We start from the raw sequence: 19,197 nt of genomic DNA, 5'->3' as shown, positions 1-19,197 counted from the left end.
TCTAAAACATAATTTAGGGGCACCTGGGTGCCTCGGTCAGTTAAGTATCTGACTCTTGATTTTTGGGTCAGGTCATGATCTCATTTGTGAGACTGAGCCCTGCATTGGGCTCTTCACTGATAGCATGGAGCCTGCTTCAGATTCAATCTGTCTCTCTCTCTCTGCCCCTCCCCCTGCTCTCGCGAACTCTCTCAAAATACATAAACTTTAAAATTAAATAAGTAAATAATGTCAACAGGAAGAATTTCTGCAAACACTGAAAAAGTCTCACAAAGTTGATTCTTTTATTACTTTTCATTGATAGCAGAGACATAATTAGTGATAAGGGCAAGGGAAAAAATCCCATGTAAGTATTATGAGCTTTCATGAATTGTAAACATAAATCCTCGGTGGACACCACCTCAAAAAGTAAGTACCAGGTGGTAGACTATAAGCAACCATCTTAATAGTTTGCAATTACATTTTTAACTAACCAAGAAATCTCTTTAAATGAGAATTTTTGCTATGTGGAATCTTCCTAAAATATGTTACTACCATCTTCTTCTAAGGATGAAGGGTCTAACAGTACTTTGAAGTTCTTATCTGAACATGAATTCTCATTACATAGTGAAAGCAGGGATTTAGAAGACTGTGTCATGAAATACAGACACACTCTAGAGTTTTCTCTTTTTAACATCTAAATTTGTGACCTCCATCAACTTTGAATTCATCTGCCTTTTCTTCATGACAGTTGAATGGAAAGGAATACAATACCTGTTTGAGGTTTGTGATCTATATAACAAGGGACTGATGAACATTTAGAAATCTTAATTACATGGGCACCTGGGTGGCTCAGTTGATTAAGTGTCCGACTCCGGTTTCAGCTCGGGTCATGATCTCACAGTTCGAGAGTTCAAGCCCCACATTGGCTCTGAACTATGTAGCCTACTTGGGATTCTCTCTCTCTCCCTCTCCCTCGCTTATACACCCTCTCTAAATCAATAAATAAAATAAAGTCATAAAAAAATAAACCTTAATTACAGATGCAGGTGTCTGTACAGCATGTCCTTATAACTGTATGCATCTTTAGGCCCTTTTCCCCAAACTGCTTTTCTGTAAATTCTTACCTAATTGCTTTAAATTTCTTTTCTCAATACTTGCATAATATTGAACCAAATACATGTAAAAAGTCTACAAATGGGTTACCCTTTAGTTTCAATAAATTAAAATTGGTATTTGTACAAAGTGGAGATAAATTGCACTTTCAAAGAAGGTTGTAAAGGTGGACTGAGAATCAGAAAGGATCAAAAACACCGAGACTCACAAAGCAAGAGTAGCAAAATTTTGGTGCATCTCTTTTTTCTCAGACAGGTGAAAGTATCAAAGGATGAGAACAATGTCTGCTCTAGTTACGGTCTTCTTTGGAAAGGACTGCAGACCAACTAACCTTTGGTTTCCCCCAACTGTTATTGCCCTAATCATCAATGCGTAGGAGATGAAGAGATGCTAATAAATTCATTTTCTCTCAGCTGGTTCTCGGGGTGTCTGGGTGGCTCAGTCGGTTAAGCGGCCGACTTTGGCTCAGGTCAGGATCTCACGGTTCGTCAGGTTTGTGGGTTCAAGCCCCGTGTCAGGCCCTGTGCTGACAGCTCAGAGCCTGGAGCTTACTTTGGATTCTGTCTCTCTCTCTCTCTCTCTCTCAAAAATAAACATTCAAAAAAATTAAAATAAATAAATAGGTTCTTGACACATATGGATGCTATTATTCCTACAAGACCTTTATAAAGAATCATGTACCCCTTAGTCTTCATCTTCCCTACATTAACAAGGCTTGATATTCCTGGAGCTGTGGGACATTCTACAAGGGTTCTGGCCCACTTCTCTGAACCCTCCTCAACTTCTCTGATTCTGTAGACTACGATAGGCTCTGAGAATAAAAATGACCTTCTTTCATTTTTCTATGTATCTCACCCATTTTTAAAGAACAGGTTTCAGGCAACAATAAGAACAATTTTCCAAAACTGCAAAAAGCAATAGTTCTAGAATTTGTATTTCCAGTTTAGTGTTTACTTTTGATATTAAGACCCCTAACGCTTCAAAATTATTGAGGACCTTTAAGAAAGCCTTTCATTATTTGAGTTATTTCTATTGATATTTACCATATTAGAAATTAAAACTGAAAAATAAAAGATTTAAAAATCACACGGAAAGAGGCAACCCATAAACAAAGACACATGAGTGGCCACTATAAAACTGCCCAAGCTTATTTCTGAAAAAAAATGTAAATTTAAACAAAGATACCATTTTTCATACAACAACTAAATTTTTGGATTCATTGCTGTTTGTCCCATAGAAGTGATGGCACGGTGTTAGCAGAGGGAAGTTCTACTCTTGCATACTGCTTCTAAGTTGATAGAATTTTTCTCAAGCCAAACGGCAACGATAATTGCTAACATTCCATGAAATTTTTTGGAATGTTTTTGAGAATCTTTCAAACACTCAATTATTACTATTACTCTATTTTATAGTGGAGAAAAGAGCGCTTTGATAAAGCAACTGGCTTATGATCTCACAACTTGTAAGTGATGGAACTTTTGTTAAAACCTGGGTGTACATGCTTAAGAATCTATCCAAAGGAAGTACAAAGATGTGTACAAACATTTATGCACAGGGTCTTTGCTGAAACATAATTTATAATAGTAGAAAATGAATCCACCTGAATATCCAACAATCAATGATCAGCCAATATAACATCTCCACAGACTAAATGTTACATCCTGGTGAGAAGCACTCTTGTTCACGGGTAGATAGCTATTACTTGCCCAGTACCTGGCACACAGTAGGGATTCAATAATATTTGTTTCAGATATGAATGAATACAAGCTTATACACGAGAATAAAAAATCATGTTTTAACAGACAATTTGATGCCTGAGAGGTAAGCATGTTATAAAATAGCAAGAATAGTGTGTTAAATGAGTGAAATAGGAGGCCATTAGATGAGGTGACACTAATGCTTTGGTGGCCTACATAAGCAAACCCAAATCCAAACCAGTCTGAAAACTAACCCTACATATTGAAACCTAAGGGCAACCAATCACAAACAGCCAACGAGGCTTTAAACCACAGCCAACCAATAATTTCATTACATTGATTCCACTCTTTCTTCATAAAAGTCCCTCCTCGAAGAGCCTGCTGTTTGGTGCTGTCCCATTCCACTTGACTCTTGCTCAGATAAACTCTTAAAATTTTTGTTATACCTCAGCTTACCTTTTAGCAACCGTAATCACAATTTTGTAAAATGTACATTTGAGTGTATGTATAGAAAAATGTCTAGAAGTATAATCAGAGGTATATATATGAATTGTTGTCTCTTTGTCTCTGTTCTGATGCACAATAGTTAAATATATTTGTTGACTGAGTAAATGAATGAATGCCATTTTAAAAATAGCGCTCGAAGAGAGGCATCTGGGTGGCTCAGTTGGTTGAGAGTCTGACTTTGGCTCAAGTCATGATCTCCTGTGAGTTCAAGCCCCATGTTGGGCTCTGTGCTGACAGCTCAGAGCCCAGAGCCTGCTTCAGATTCTGTGTCTCCCTCTCTCTCTGCCCTTCCCCTGCTCATTCTGTGTTTGTGTCTCTCTCTCTCAAAAATAAACATTTAAAAAAATTTTTTAAATAACCCTTGAGGGGATTATAGGTAATTTTTTCCTTTCCTCCTTTGCAATTTTTTTTATTTAATGAAATTTAAACAGTGAGTATGAATTATCTTGGTAATAAATAAAAATATTATAAAACAATCATGCTGGGAAATATCTTGAGGAATTTTGGAATAGAAGCAGCAAATACAGACATCCTATAATCCAATAAAATATAACTTGTATCTTATTTTCCTGTTTGTTTTACTTACTACTTTCAACAATTAAAAATAGCAGAGGTTACAGAAAATATGAAAAGCTTAATGTACAGTTAATTATTATTGGGGTTGAGTATAGAACCTAAGTCATTTGGTTTTCAGACGAGTAGTTTTTTCCATTACACCACACTGCTTAGAGTTCCAGAACATTAATGAATGAATGAATGACAGTAAGGGCACTGCAGTATTCACTGTTTAACAGTTCTTATGAGTGAAATGATTTGCTAAGTATTTGATATTAGCAGAAAACTCCAAGGTTGTAAGAAATACTACATGTGTATGTGACAGGAATTGTTTCGGTGCGTTTGTGATCTTCCTAATGGTGTTTCCCAATTTGTACATGTTGGAGGAGCATATGTGAATTATTCTGGGGGAAGGGTCTATAGCTTTCACAAGATTTGTGAAAGGGTCTGTGATCTGAAAAAACAAAGTTAAGGGGTGCCTGCGTGGCTCAGTCAGTTAATCATCTGACTTCGGCTCACGTCATGATCTCATGGTTCATGGGTTCGAGCCCCACGTCGGGCTCTGTGCTGACAGCTAGCTCAGAGCCTGGAGCCTGTTTCAGATTCAATAGCTCCCTCTCTTTCTGACCCTCCCCTGTTCATGCTCTCTCTCGCTCTCGCGCACTCTCTCTCTCTCTCTCAGAAATAAAAGAAAAAACATTTAAAAAATTAAGAAAAAAACAAAGTTGAGAAAAACTAGAGCTATGAAGCCTGCAAGCAAGAGGAAGGGGAAACACTGAAGGTAAATAAAAGGCTTTTGAGAGGAAAAGGAAACACAGCTAACTCTGTCTTCCTCTTTTTTATTCCTGGAACATATGTTTTAATATACAAATGACATGGTTTTCTGATTTTGCTTTCTAAGTAGTGACACCAGGAAAGACACTGATGGGCTAAGAACACAGGCCAAATTATCTCTATGGGATGAACTTTTTATCAGGTACTAGGAAATCTATTTAATAATTTTCCTTTTCCTACTTAAACACCAAGGCAAAATACTTCAAAAGTGACTCACGATCTTAAAAAGATTGTTAAGTCACTATTGGGGTATTTTGCCTTGGTGTTTAAGTAGGAAGAGGAAAATTATTAAATAACTTTCTTAGCTTCTTGTTTCAGAAAATGTGCTTCCCTTTCAGGAAGTCTGCAAAGCCGCTTTGAGCAAATGCAGAATGTACACTTCTCTGTGCATTTCACAATTATTGCTTAATTTAAAATTTAACTCTTCCTCGGCTCAGTGAAAGAAGCAAATACTTGTTTCTTATCCCAGCATCAAACTTGACTGGCAGGATCTAGAGCCTCTGGAATAAAAATTTCAAATTCTTAACAGGGTTGTTTCACTATGATTCCCTGCAAATATCTCTTCAGCTTCAATTCCAAATTTCTGAAACAAATGGAAATAAAACACAAATCCTCCTTGAACTCAAAGGGTTGTATATGCAAATATCCTAACCAAGAATTGACACCCATCCAAATGAGGTGCCTCTAGTATCTATTCTCCATCCACCTTAGCTGAATAAATGCTTACATCATCAAACAGTGTGACCAACGTTTCTTGTTCTAGTTTTTGAGACGTAAGTCATTATTTTTAACACTCCAATGATTATAAATTCTAGGAGATTTAGATAGGGTCAGCCATTCTTATTTCAAAGCCAAATGCCTTTTTTTAGCTGCCTTTTCTAAAACGAAATTACCAAAATAGTATCCGCACTCAAAGCTTAACTTTATTATCTTCTCCAAACCTTTACAGTATCCAGCTCTGTTCTCCTGGCACGTCAAATAACTTAGGGAAGGGCAAATCAGAATACCAGTGGTTTTACAACTCCTTTGTCTTTCTTTTCGCTTAACACTGCGGCATATGAAAAACCCAGAAACGCTTTGCTTAAGTAATCGAAATGACTATTTTTTTGAATTAAAACGTAACTGAGCCCACAAACTCGATCGCTAAGGAGCATTAGGGCTGTCAAACAGCACGCCGCTCTAGTCCGGGATGGGTAACCTCGGGGAGGCATCACGTGGAGCTGTAACTAGAGCCACCTCACTCCCCCGCAGAACGTTCGCTTTCTTTGGGGGTTCTTAGGAAGGGAAACACCTTGTCGTCCCGTTCGCCCATGCCTTGAGACCCCGGAAAGCAAGCTAGGATTAGTGAGAAAGAAATTAAGTTCCCTGATCTGTGTCTCCTTTCTAAAAGGCAGAGGAGACGCAGACTTCGTGAAGCAGCGGACGGCAGGTTTCTGTCCGTCCTTTCTCCCTTCCAAGTAAGACACAAACTAAAATCTAAGGAGGGTAGGGGAGGGAAGTGAGCGGGGCAAGAGTAAATATATTGCTTACTGTTCCCAGAGTTACAAGAGATTCTTCAGGCTCCTTTATGCCTCTAGCTTTCTGTCAGGATCCTTTTTCAGCCCAGACTTCAGCGAAGTTCAAGTCCAATCCTTGGTAGGCGGGGCTAAAATGTGGGCTGGTTTCCTTCAGTCTTTACAGCTGTTTTAAGGTGGAATGAAAGAGGAAGCGAGGGAAAGCTGTGTTCTCGAAGACGCGGATATCTTAAATGTAAATGTTAACTTCTCAGAACCAGGAGCCTGAAGTTCCAAAACACGCTTAAATAATATGTAAGCGAACTGATCCGAAACCATATGGATGCTCCTGTGTGTGTCTGTGTGTATGTGTCTGGAAGCACGTCTTGTCCTTAAGAAGTTACTGCTTCCTCTTCCCCGCCCCACCAAACAAGTAAGAACAAAATTTAAAAGATGAATAACCTAGAGCGTTTTTGCATTCTTTAAAAAGGCAAAGTTCGTAACAAATCCAAAATATAAAATGTGGACGTTTTGAAGATGAATAATAGAAAACCACTTTAGTTAATTTCAGGAACACATCTGTTCCTGAAAGAAGAAATGGACTTCTTTCAATTCCAAGAAAGTCTCAGGTCTCGACTAACTAATTACCTTTGCATTTATCCCGTCCTCTTCCTTTCCCAACATCTCTGCCTTGCTAACACGCACTATATGTTAACTAGCTTGGATTTAAATTTTTAAAAATGCAATGGAAAAATATCATATGATATAACCATTGAGTTAGATCACTGAGTTAGATAATTATAGGTTTATTAATTAACACATTTTTAAATCTTCTAATTTGGTAAATTTATTACAATCATGGTATCCCATTACCTTTATATATAATATAAACTTCATATATATGATATATAATAAAAGTCAACCTAGTTTTAAAACGAAATAAAATGTACTAAATATATTTTTTAAAGTATATCATCTATTCAAATATTTCCTCCCCAAACTCAAAACACCTGAGTCGATAACTGAGTATAAATTTAGGATTAGAATGAATCCTGTTAGGATTAGGAGTGTAAAATTAGGATTAGGATAACTGAGTGTAAATTTAGGATAACTGGGTGTAAATTTAGGCTGTAATACACATGTTGAGATAGAGAGGGAAAAATCAAATCGCGTTGAATTACAAATTGGCAATAGGAATTCAAATACCCCATACCACAGTAATAAGGTGTACTGTTCAAATGGATCCAAATTCCACAAGAATGGATCAGTGTCTTTAAAGATTCTCATATTCATGTAGTATATCTTGTTTTCAAATGCAGGACCTTCTAGTTTTGCTTTTAATCAAATACTGAACACATTCTCCTAGCTCTCTTGCAACATTTTATAGAAAGAACATAATTTCTTTTAAAAAATTTTTTTAATGTTTTATTTATTTCTGAGAGAGAGAGAGAGAGAGAGAGACAGCATGAGCAGGGGAGGGTCAGAGAGAGAGGGAGATACAGAATCTGAAACATGCTCCAGGCCCTGAGCTGTCAGCACAGAGCCCTATGCGGGGCTCGAACCCACGAACCTTGAGATCATGACCTGAGCTGAAGTTGGATGCTTAACCGGCTGAGCCACCCAGGTGCCCCTCCAAAATTATATTTAAGCTCCAAGGACCTCCGCCTCCACCTTAGGTGGGAGAGACACTGCATTCATAGCCTGCCTCAGGCTGTAGCACCAATTACATTAGAAGACCCCTCTTCCCTGGGCCTGTGATCACTGAAGATCATTTAGGAAGACTACAGGTGAAACCCATCTGAAACTGAAGGTGTGGTAGCAGCCTCTTTAAATCCATTCCCTCCTTTTGCATTATTACTAGTCATTGAGCTTCATACCATTTGTTACTAATCAACATCTTAAAATTTTAGACTGAGAATCATGAGGTCTAATAATAACTAGCACTGCATAAGTCAGCAAATGGAACAGTCCTAAACCTGGCTGAATTAATTAACAAGGAAATACCTACTTGTCAAAACTCGTGGCTCAAAAAATGGAAAAGAACTTGATGTTTTTATCATTGGTGTTTTTCCCTTTATATGAAGTTGCTTTCTATTCTCTTTTTACAACTTCCACTTCACCTCTCCTGGACTCTAATTGTACAAAAGTGATTTGTCTCCTATGAGCTTGGACTTGAGGAATGAGATACTATTTGTGGTAAAATGCATACATTCAGTGAAAACAATTAGCCAGTATGCTAACTGATACTCAGAGTGCTAAGAGAATTGATAGTAAAGTCTAATCCAGATTGCAGACAGAAACAGAGAAGATTCTAACTGTTCACCGATTTGCTCATAATAATATGTCTCTCTTGTCCACTGCTATGCTTGAGTATTCTGGTCCATACTGCAACTATATTTATAGTAAAATAATAAGCTGGTTTTCTTACTACTTATATGTCTGAGAGTATCATTCATAGGAGCCATTCCTGTCTTTAAGTACTAATACAATCAAGCTAGTAAAACTCCCAAATCAAAGAAAATCAAAGACATTCTTACCTGTGAATTTTTTGGAATCTAGCTAATTGACCCTCATCTTTCTCTCAACACAGAAAAGAATTCTCTTTGCACACCTTTCCCTTAAATTCCACTGAAATTATTTTCATCCTGCAAAGCTTAACTCAATTACCACTTTGTCTGGAAAACTTCTCCACCCACTCCCCTTTCCAGTATAAAAATATCTTTCCACTTGAAAAATAAAATTTATGTGAGCACTAGTCAATTTGTTTTATGCTTGGCCATGGAAGTAAAAAATTTTATGCTCTGTGATGACAGGAAACAAGCCTTCTTCATTCTAATCAACCCTATCCCCCATTCCCCAAGTATGCATGACATTAGGAGCTCAAACAATATGTGTTGAATTTGTTGTCTATGATTTTGAGTTCAAAAATATCTGAAATCTGACACTGAGATAACATTCTATTTGCTGCTGTCATTTTCATCATTACTAAAAAAGAGTAAGTTTCGTTTTTCTACTCTCCCCTCCCCCCACCAACGCTAGTAAAATTCCTGGTAATATGAAGCTAATTATAAATTAGGGGTGTACTTTTCATATACATTGACTATAGCCATACTTTACATCAACATTTTGACCTGAAAAATGGAAGCAATAATTTTCTCTTAATTATTATTTTTTAATTGAACATGTTAGGCAGATTATTACTACTCTTCTTTAAATGTTTTCCTTCTTAATGTTTTTTAATATAGTGACAGAACTATAACAAATAAAACACTAGTAATATCACTGTTACTCTTTAAGTAGAGCCTATAAGGAGCTAGGTAGTTTGTATTTATTACTACGTTTGGAGCATCATTCACTATAATCATAAAATTAGGCATTATCATCTTTATTTGGAATCCTAATATTACATAAGCATGGAAAATTGGCAGTAAAGTCAGGATTTCAATCCAAGTCTGTCCAACTTGACAATTTTTCTAGTACATCATACTATCTCACAGCAAGTGTTCAACCATTTTTTTCAGCTGTGTGGGATTCACCCCCACATCTCCTTACCCCTCTTAACATCACCCTAGGCTTCATTCCCAGAAAAAAACTTCCCTACAAGTTAGATCATTTTACTGCCAGACTCCTAACACACAGTTTTCTTCAGTCCCTATTGACTTCTCCTACTATACCTTAAAATGTGTATTTTTCTCTTATAGATAAGAAAATGAAAGGGGCGCCTGGGTGGCCCAGTTGGTTAAGAGTCCGACTTCAGCTCACGTCATGATCTCACGGTTCATGGGTTCAAGCACCATATGTGGCTCTGTGCTGACAGCCAGCTCAGAGCCTGGAGCCTGCTTCGGAGTCTGTGTATCCCTCTCTCTCTGCCCCTCCCCTGCTCATGCTTTCTCTCTCTCTCTCTGTCAGAAATAAAACATTAAAAATTAAAAAAAAAGGAAATGAAAATCAAATCAGGATCCCTTCAGATTTTGTCACAAGTTGTAGATTTATATTGTACAATTGGAATGGGTCATACAGTCAACAATTAATATGACTTAATACTCAGTAGAAAACATAGACTACAGATAAACCACATTCAGGAACTTTTCACAAAGCCAAGTTGTCAAAATATTTTACTTTTACCTCTCATGAAACAACATTTTACTTTTACCTACTCACGGAAAAATTTAAATCGTTTTCTGCTCTCCAAGATCCCTCTATATTTAATAAATCAAGTGCTTGTCTAGTTTTAGCAATTCTGTCAGAATGGACACCAGCCCATGGATCAGATACCAACTTGCCAGCATTTAACAGAATTTTTTAAATGCTTGTACTCTTGGAATTTATTTTTTTAATGTTTTATTTATTTCTGAGAGAGAGAGATAGCATGAGCAGGGGAGGATCAGAGAGAGAGAGACACAGAATCTGAAACAGGCTCCAGGCTCTGAGCCGGCAGTCAGCACAGAGCCCCATGCAGGGCTCGAACCCACAAACTGTGAGATCATGATGTGAGCCGAAGTCCAACGCTTAACCAACTAAGCCACCCAGGCGCCCCTGTACTCTTGGGATTTAAATATGCTGATGACCATGAGCGAATATGAACCCATGTCCTTTGCTTTAAAGGTAATCCTGAATAGGAAGAATTACTACTAAGGAAGCGTCCAGACTTCTTCAAGTAACTGAGCTCTGATAGACGTCTGTAGTACTTTCATAAGAAGGCTAAGAAGGTAATAGCATTCCTGTACTTATGTCTATAGAACCAGTGACTAAACATCTTCAAAAGCACTTTTGCTATTTGTCCAAATATGTTGTCAGGCCCAAGAATTTTTCTTTGGAAAATCTTTCATGTAGATATAGATACATAGATACGGATATAGATATCATTGATATCTCATTGTTCTCTGATGAAAACACAATGAAAAAAAAGCAAGTAACTCTTAGTCCTCACCCAACTAACAAAGATAGTCACATACTAGAATTTAATTTCATTACTTTTAATCTAAACTTTAATTTCAGTTCATCCCAAATCTATTTTTTAGGATAGAGTGAAATTTGAGATAGTTCACAATAACTGTAACAAAATTCCAAAACTGCTATGAAAAAGCAAAACATTCATCATAATAAAATCTATTCCCAATTAGCACAATGACCCCACTGTTTTACTGATAGATAGGTAGGACCATTGAGAAGAACACTGCTGACACAAAATAATTAAATATTTCTTAATTAATATCCTACTGAGATATTTTTACTTTCCTGAAAATAGCAGCAGACTGGTTCAAAAACTGAATTAAAAACAAAAGACTAATACCCTAACCAGTTGTATATCCATTCTTGCTTATCATGTGATATAGTTAAAGCACTGTCATATCAAATAATATTTTGATTTATCACCAAAATAGGAAGAGAGAAAAGGTGCTCTTTCTATTGCTACAAATAACAGGTCTAGAAAAACAATTTTCCTTTCATTTGGTTCTGTAGATATTTCTATTTTACTTAACACCCATTCTGATTTTGTAATAAATGCATGGTTTGTTATATATGGCCATTTGTTATGGAATATTCTACCAACCCTGACATAGCACTCTCTTTGGATATAATATATATTTAATAAATAGCATCCATTCACCAATAAATAGGGTTCTTTCATTTGATCACTCATTTACAATGATTTTTAAATATCTATCCTTTTTAAAATCTATAATTTACTTGAGAAAGCAAAAATTAAATTACTACTGATAAACTCATTGACCAAGCCACTTCATCTCTTGAACGTAAGAAGCTTATCTGTTTTGTGATAAGATTGGCTCCTAAAAAGTCCTGAAAATATAATCCATCTTTACCCAGGACTTAATGTAGCCATTCCCATGCAGTCTTGCCTATTTATCATGTGCCTGGCATATTATTAGGGGCTAGAGAGAGAGCAAACTGGATTAACAAAGTTCATATTTTCACGGAGCTTATACCCTAGTGGATGGGGAGACAAGGAACAAAATAAACAAGATAGTGACTAAATAAGATCATGACTGAAAAAAAAATCAACATGTCCAGGAAAGGCCTCTTTGAGGATACATGCCAATTAGACTTAAAAGATGAAAATAAGCCATGAAACTGAGTGTGAGAAGAATGTACAAGCACAGAATCCTGTATTGATGGCATGAAACATGAAAGATGTGTATGACTGAAAACCATTCTAAGTGTCTTGTACAGGAAATGCTAGAGGGCGGAAATAGAGGCAAGGGAGCACTAAGTTAAATCTGAAAATCCCCTAATGGGGCCATGAAACCAGGATTGGAATTTGATGGGTTATAAATTTAAGTAGAAAAGGCAAAGGTTGGAATTCATGGTTGGCAGGAAGTACAAAGGCAATTCTAGGAGATGAGGAGGAAATGTATATTGGACATAAATACTGTCCAATTTGTTCTTAAATACTGAGAACAAACTGAGGGTTGGTGGGGGGTGGGGGAGAGGGGAAAGTGGGTGATGGGCATTGAGGAGGGCACTTGTTGGGATGAGCACTGGGTGTTCAATTTGACAATAAATTATATTTAAGAAAAAGAAATGTATGTTGGGGGTCAGGCTTTAAAAATTCTCCAAAAAATATATAAAATAAAAATAAAAATGCTTAAATAATATCGAAATTTAGGGGAACTTGGGTGGTTCAGTCAGTTAAGCTTAGGTCATGATCTCCCAGCTGGTGGGTTGGTGAGTTCAAGCCCCATGTCAGGCTCTGTGCTGACAGCTCGGAGCCTGGAGCCTACTTTGGATTCTGTGTCTCCCTCTCTCTCTGCCCCTCCCCTGCTAGCATTCTCTCTCTCTCTCAAAAATAATAAACAAAAAAATAAAATAATAATAATAATATTTTCCTGCAGTGAATAAGAAACGTCCCAGGTATCAAAATTGGTAGTGTTAATTGTACCATTTTGTTTTAATTTTGGTAGCAAATTCCTGTCAGAGATGGATTTCGATGTTTTGGATCTCAGCAGAGGAATGACACTGTTACACTAGCAATCTGGAAGACACTAGGATAGACTGAGGAGTACACATGGTGCTGTGGGGAGGGAGAAACCAAAGTCTTCACTGTGTCAAGACTACCTGAAGAAGAGGAAGCCTATCAAGATGGAAAGTAAGGAAATGGAGGTTTAAAAAATCTCGACAAAAGTCAACTCTATGAATAAACCAGACCATACTACATGGTAGGGAGAGATAATTTGTATAAGATTGTTCAAATTTAGAGACTTAAAGTTTTACACATAGTATGTATTTAATACTGTCTTACTAAGACCTATGATTTAATCTTCAAGTTACTTACCTCATGAACTTACATCTGAAAATAAGTCAGTTTATTCTTCATTGGAATCAGTATTTCCCCCTGAAAGTTGTGAAAAACAACTCAAGAAACACCGAGATTTGGGATTATAAAACGTGTCCTCTGTTTTTAAATCCTCAGAGCAGCAGACATGAGTGCATAGGGAAGAAAGTCTTCCCAGTACATGGGGGTCATATATTAGATCTACAGGTGACTTCTGGGATGAACTGGGGTCCTCACAGTGTTGCCCCAGGCCACGTTGTTATCATTTCACTGGAATTATAGGATGCCGTGGACTCTGGGAGGATGGGTGATTTACCCAAGACAGAACATCAAAGTCAGAGTTTAAACCAAACCTTTGACCTCCAGTTATGTATGTATGCCTTTTTATAGCCATTTCCCATTGCCTATTCACAGATACTGTAATTGAGCCCGAGAAGTCAAAGATAAATCTCCCAAGTAAATAGGAAATGAGAAAGTTTGGAGTTTTTATATACATGTTTTGTTTTATTTTCTGCTAAATTATTGTTTTAAAAAAATTCATAGTAGATAGGTAATAAACTCATTGTTAAACATTTTGAAAGAGTGTGTGCCATCCTTGTGTATTGGTTTCTCCTGGCTGTGCATATATTTTCCTTCTCCATTCCAAACCATGATTTCATGTTCTATCGACAAAGAATTTAAGTTTTATGCCTACTAAAGCAGCCAGTACAAAGCATGGAGAAGATTACTAACCTCAACTCCTTACTTCCTTTCATTTCCCCTTTCAGTTATGGTTGCAAAGCCCAAACTCTTATAGAGAATTATGAGAGGAAACAAACATGGACAGGGTAGAAAGGATCCAGGTGATTTGTGTATTTGCAGAGTATTGATAACACCCATCCCTCAGATCAAGAGCAGGTAGCAAGACTTTCGGGGATGGCTATCTGTCTATATGGTAGAAGATAATTTGCATAAGATTGATGATTCCTACAATCTAGTAATTCCACTACCGGATATCTACCCAAAGAATATGAAAACACTAACTCGAAAAGATAGGAGCTCCTGGGTGGCTTAGTTGGTTAAACATCCAACCCTTGGTTTTGGCTCAGATCATGGTCTCATGGTAGGTGAGTTCAAACCCTGCACCAGCTCTGCACTGGCAGCATGGAGTCTGCTTGAGATCCTCTCACTCCCTCTGCCCCTCCTCTGCTCATGCTTTCTCTCTCTCTAAAAATAAATAAATTTTAAAACAAATAAACAAAAAAAGATATATGCACTCCTATGTTTATTGCAGCATTATTTACAATAGATAAGATATGGAAGCAACCCAAGTGTCCATCAATAGCTGAATGGTTAAGGAAGGTGTGATAAATCTTTACACTGGAATATTACTCAGCACAAAAAGAATGATATCTTGCCATTTGTGACAACATGGATGGACCTAGAAGGTATTATGATATGAAATAGCATATGAAAACATTGTGAAATAAGTCAGACAGAAAAAGACAAATATCATAAGATTTTACTTATATGTGGCATCTAAAAAACAAATAGACAACAACAACAACAAAACAGAAACAGACCCTTAAATACAGAGAACAAATTAGTGGTTGCCAGAGGAGAGGTGAAAAAATGAGTGAAAAAGAATAGGAGATACAGGCTTCCAGTTATGGAATGAATAAGTCATGGGATAATAAGTACTGCATTGGGAATATAGTTAATGGTATTAAGGTAGAGTTGTATGGTGACAGATGGTAGCTACACATGGGGGTGAGCATAGCGTAACATATAAAATTTCATATCACTATTTTATACACCTGAAACTAATGCAAAATTGTGTGACAACTATACTTCAATTTTTTTAAAAAGTTGCTAAATGCTTAAAAAAAAAAGACTGATGATTCAGAGACTCCATTTAAAATTAGGGGCTTTTGGGGGCACCTGGGTGGCTGAGTCGACTGAGCGTCCAACTTCAGCTCAGGTCATGATCTCATGGTTCATGAGTTCGAGCCTCACGTGGGGATCCGTGTGGACAGTCTGGAGCCTGCTTCAGATTCTGTGTCTCCCTCTCTCTCTGACCCTCTTCAACTCATGCTCAGTGTCTCTCTCTCTCTCTCAAAAGTAAATAAACATTAAAAATAAGCAAATAAATAAATAAATAAATAAATAAATAAATAAAATTAGGGACTTTTGTGCCTTATACCTAGTAAGTAATACATATGATTACATAGTAATACATAAGTAATACATGGTGATACATATTAAGTATTTAATAATTTACTAAGATTAATTTTCAAAGTGCCATTTACTTCAAGAATTAATACATGAAAAAGAAACCAGCTTATTCTTTGTAGGGAAGAGTTTTGCTATATGAAAATTTGAAAACCAATTTGAAAAAGAAAGAAGAGATGAGATTACAGGGTGCCCATGGTAACAGGGGACCATATCTTCAGAAGTTACCAGGACTCAAGATTGGTGTAGAGATAGGAGAACAGCTCTCAAATTTCAAGGCATGATGTGGCGTGGCCATGGGTTTATCATCAGTAATCAGAATATACCAAAATCAGAGAATTCTATTTAAATATCTGGAACCGTACAAGAGCCACAGGACACTTGCACAATCTTGGACAATTTTAAGTAGAAAGAAGTTTCCATAATGCTTGCAATTAAATTTTCTAGCTAGATAAGGACTAGGAACAATTCAGTTTTGACTTAGGAAAATAAATGTGACATCTTACATCCCGTGTGACAGAAGTCATAGCCACTGTACCTAGTTCCACAGAAGAAAGAGAATAAAAATCACACATGCCCCCACCTACAGATAACATTGGCTAATATTTTGTTGTATATCATTCTGTTTTTTATTCTATGCATTTACGTATAATTTTAATACTACTGTGATATAACTGTTTTTTAATCTTTATTTTTACCTGTTTTAAAAATATTTTTCCATGCTAATAAGATATATTTTAGTGGTTGTATAATATCACAATGTATGGACACACTAGAATTTATTATTAAAGAACATTTCAATATATGCTGTTTCCATTTTCTTCTCTATTCTCAGCAAAACTTTGATAAACATTTTTGTAACCAATCTCTGCTCAAATTCACAATTAATTGAAGAGGTAAGGTTTGATATGAGAAGTAATGGGAAAGTTAACATTTGTATGTTTCCTTGTGGAAAACAGTCTGGATCAAGTAGATGGATGGAAAAAATTCTCATCCAAAGGGATGTAGGCAGACAGAAGATTGGATACAGCAACCATTTACTGAGGGTCCAGAAAACAGTTATAGTATTTCATTTAATTTTCAATTACACTGTGAAAGGGTATTATCCACATTTTATAAATGGGAAACTCAGGCATATGATTAAATTTCCCAAGGCAAATTACTAAGTGTTACAGCAGAGATCCAAACTCAAGTCTTCCTGATTTGAAAGACCATGGCTTTCTTTTTTTTTCAAGTTCTTTTTTTCAAGTATGTAATTTAAAACAAGTTTAGCTAACCTCACCATTTTGCATAGGCAGAACTTCCTAATAATAATAACATTTATTCTGCTCTAAAATATGTAATGGATGATGAAGGAAGCACAAAGTTCAACTTTCTGGAGAAACATCTTTTTTGGTTTATTTGTTTTCCAGTTTTATGGAGATATAATTGACATACAGCACTGTATAAGCTTAAGTGTATAGTATAATGACTTGACTTCCATACTTTGTGAAAGTATCACCACAATAAATTTAGTTAACATCCATAATCTCATAAAGATATGAGACAAACAAAATTAAAATTTTTTTTTCTCCCTATGATGAGAACTTTAGGATTTACTCTCTTAGCAACTTTCACATACACCATATAGCAATGTTAACTATAGTCATCATGTTGTAATGATATCCCCGGTACTTATTTATCTTATAGCTGGAATTTTGTACCTTTTGATCCCCTTCATCCAATTCCCCCACCCTCCATCCCCTGGCTCTGGTGACCACAAATATGATCTCTTTTTCTATGAGTTTGGGTCTTTTGGTCATTTTTAAATTTCCATATGTGAGAACATACAGTATTTGTCTTTCTCTGACTTATTTCACTTAGCATAATGCCCTCAAGATCCATCCATGTTGTCACAAATGGCAGGATTTTCTTTTTTATAACTGAACAATATCCCATTTTATATATATAATACATTTAATATATAATATATATAATATATTTATCCCATTATATATATATATCCCACTATATATATCCCATATATATATATGACTCACAACTTCTTTATCCATTCATCGTTTGATAGACAATTTAGGTTGTTCTATGTCTTGACTAATGTGAATATTGCTGCTACAAACATGGAAGTGCAGATATCTTTCAACACATTATTTCCATTTCCTTCAGATAAATACTCCAAATTAGAATTTACTAAATCATTTACTGGTCAATTAGAATTTGCCACCATATCATATGGTGGTTCTATTTTTAATTTTTTTCCAGGAACTTCCATACTGTTTTCCATAGTGGCTGAACCAATTTATAATCAATCCCACTAACAAGGCACAAAGGTTCTCTTTTCTCCACATTCTTGTCAACACTTGTTATTGCTTCTCTTTTTGATGATAAGACTTTCCAACAGATGTGAGGTGATATCTCAATGAGGTTTTGATTTGCATTTCTCTGATGATTCATGATGCTGAGCACCTTTTCATCTACCTATTGGTCATTTGCATGTCTTTGTTGCAGATTCGGGATTTTGGTCCATTTTTTGTTTGGATTTTTGTTTGTTTGCTTCTGAGTTACATGAATTCTTGATATATTTTGTATATTGTCTTTTTAATTTTGTTGATCTTTTTTTTTTTTTTTTCTGAGTAGCTTTCAATTTGATGTATTCCCATTTGTTTATTTTGGAAAAACTCTTCTTGGTATGCTAGTAGGTGTGCTAGTGTTACTCCTCTCCAGGTTAAGACTAAACTCTTAAACTTTCTTATGCCTACTTTATATAGAGATTGAAATTACATTTGCTCTTATCAAAGCTCTCGTCCACCAGAAGACCTATTATAATTAAGAATAAAATGAAAAAAATCAATGTTTCTCTTCACCTTTTCAGCTTCTTAATTGTAAAACTAAAAACATGATATCAGTTATATGAAACATTATCAGAGATTCTCACTGGATCTTTATTTTCTAAATATTTTCAATTTAAATTCATACGTGCAGCTAATTTATTCCACGTGTATGGGCCTTTAAAAAACACCACAAATCAGGGAAGTCTTAAAATAGGTTTTTGGTTTCTATTCCTATCCTGAGGTTATTTTTCAGTATCCTTATATGAAAGTAAATGACTCACCAGAACTGTTTCTTCTAGGGGTATAGTTCCAAAGCTAGTAGCCATCAAGCAAAAGGAATATTTTGAGAAGGACTTGTCCTCCTCCAATGAATAAACAACTAATCACACTTTGTCAGTAAGAGAGGTTAAGCCTCCTTCTGGTTTATCCTAAAAGGCACAGATGTGGAATTAAAGTGTATTTCAACTGTTAAATGACCTTGGATATAAATGATTCAAGGGTAAAAGCTGTACTAGTTTTTATCCTAAGTCTCTGTGATACACAGAGCTAAGGTTTACAAAATTCAGTCTCCAGGGTATTATGGATGTGACAAAATGTTATAGGTTTGTGGACAAACTAGACAAATAAGGAAAATCATATGTATAAAAGTATCAACTGTCCTTACAGAGGATTTAGAAGGC

At 36.0% G+C, this 19,197-nt stretch overlaps 1 protein-coding gene across 2 annotated transcripts in view; it reads right to left on the bottom strand.

Annotated features, from left to right (window-relative positions):
* The window catches only part of PLA2G4A (phospholipase A2 group IVA), a 160,465-nt gene extending 154,173 nt beyond the window's left edge, over positions 1-6,292 (bottom strand). For both annotated transcript variants that reach the window (XM_039257200.1, XM_039257201.1), the window contains exon 1: positions 6,219-6,292. The gene's annotated coding sequence lies outside the window, so the exon portion shown is untranslated. The remainder of the gene's footprint in view (positions 1-6,218) is intronic.
* Between the last annotated feature and the right edge of the window lie 12,905 nt (positions 6,293-19,197).

Source organism: Hyaena hyaena, unplaced genomic scaffold, assembly GCF_003009895.1.
Source record: "Hyaena hyaena isolate Hyena2069 unplaced genomic scaffold, ASM300989v1 scaffold_606, whole genome shotgun sequence".
Lineage (NCBI taxonomy): Eukaryota > Metazoa > Chordata > Mammalia > Carnivora > Hyaenidae > Hyaena > Hyaena hyaena.
This window is presented reverse-complemented; position numbering and strand designations above follow the sequence as displayed.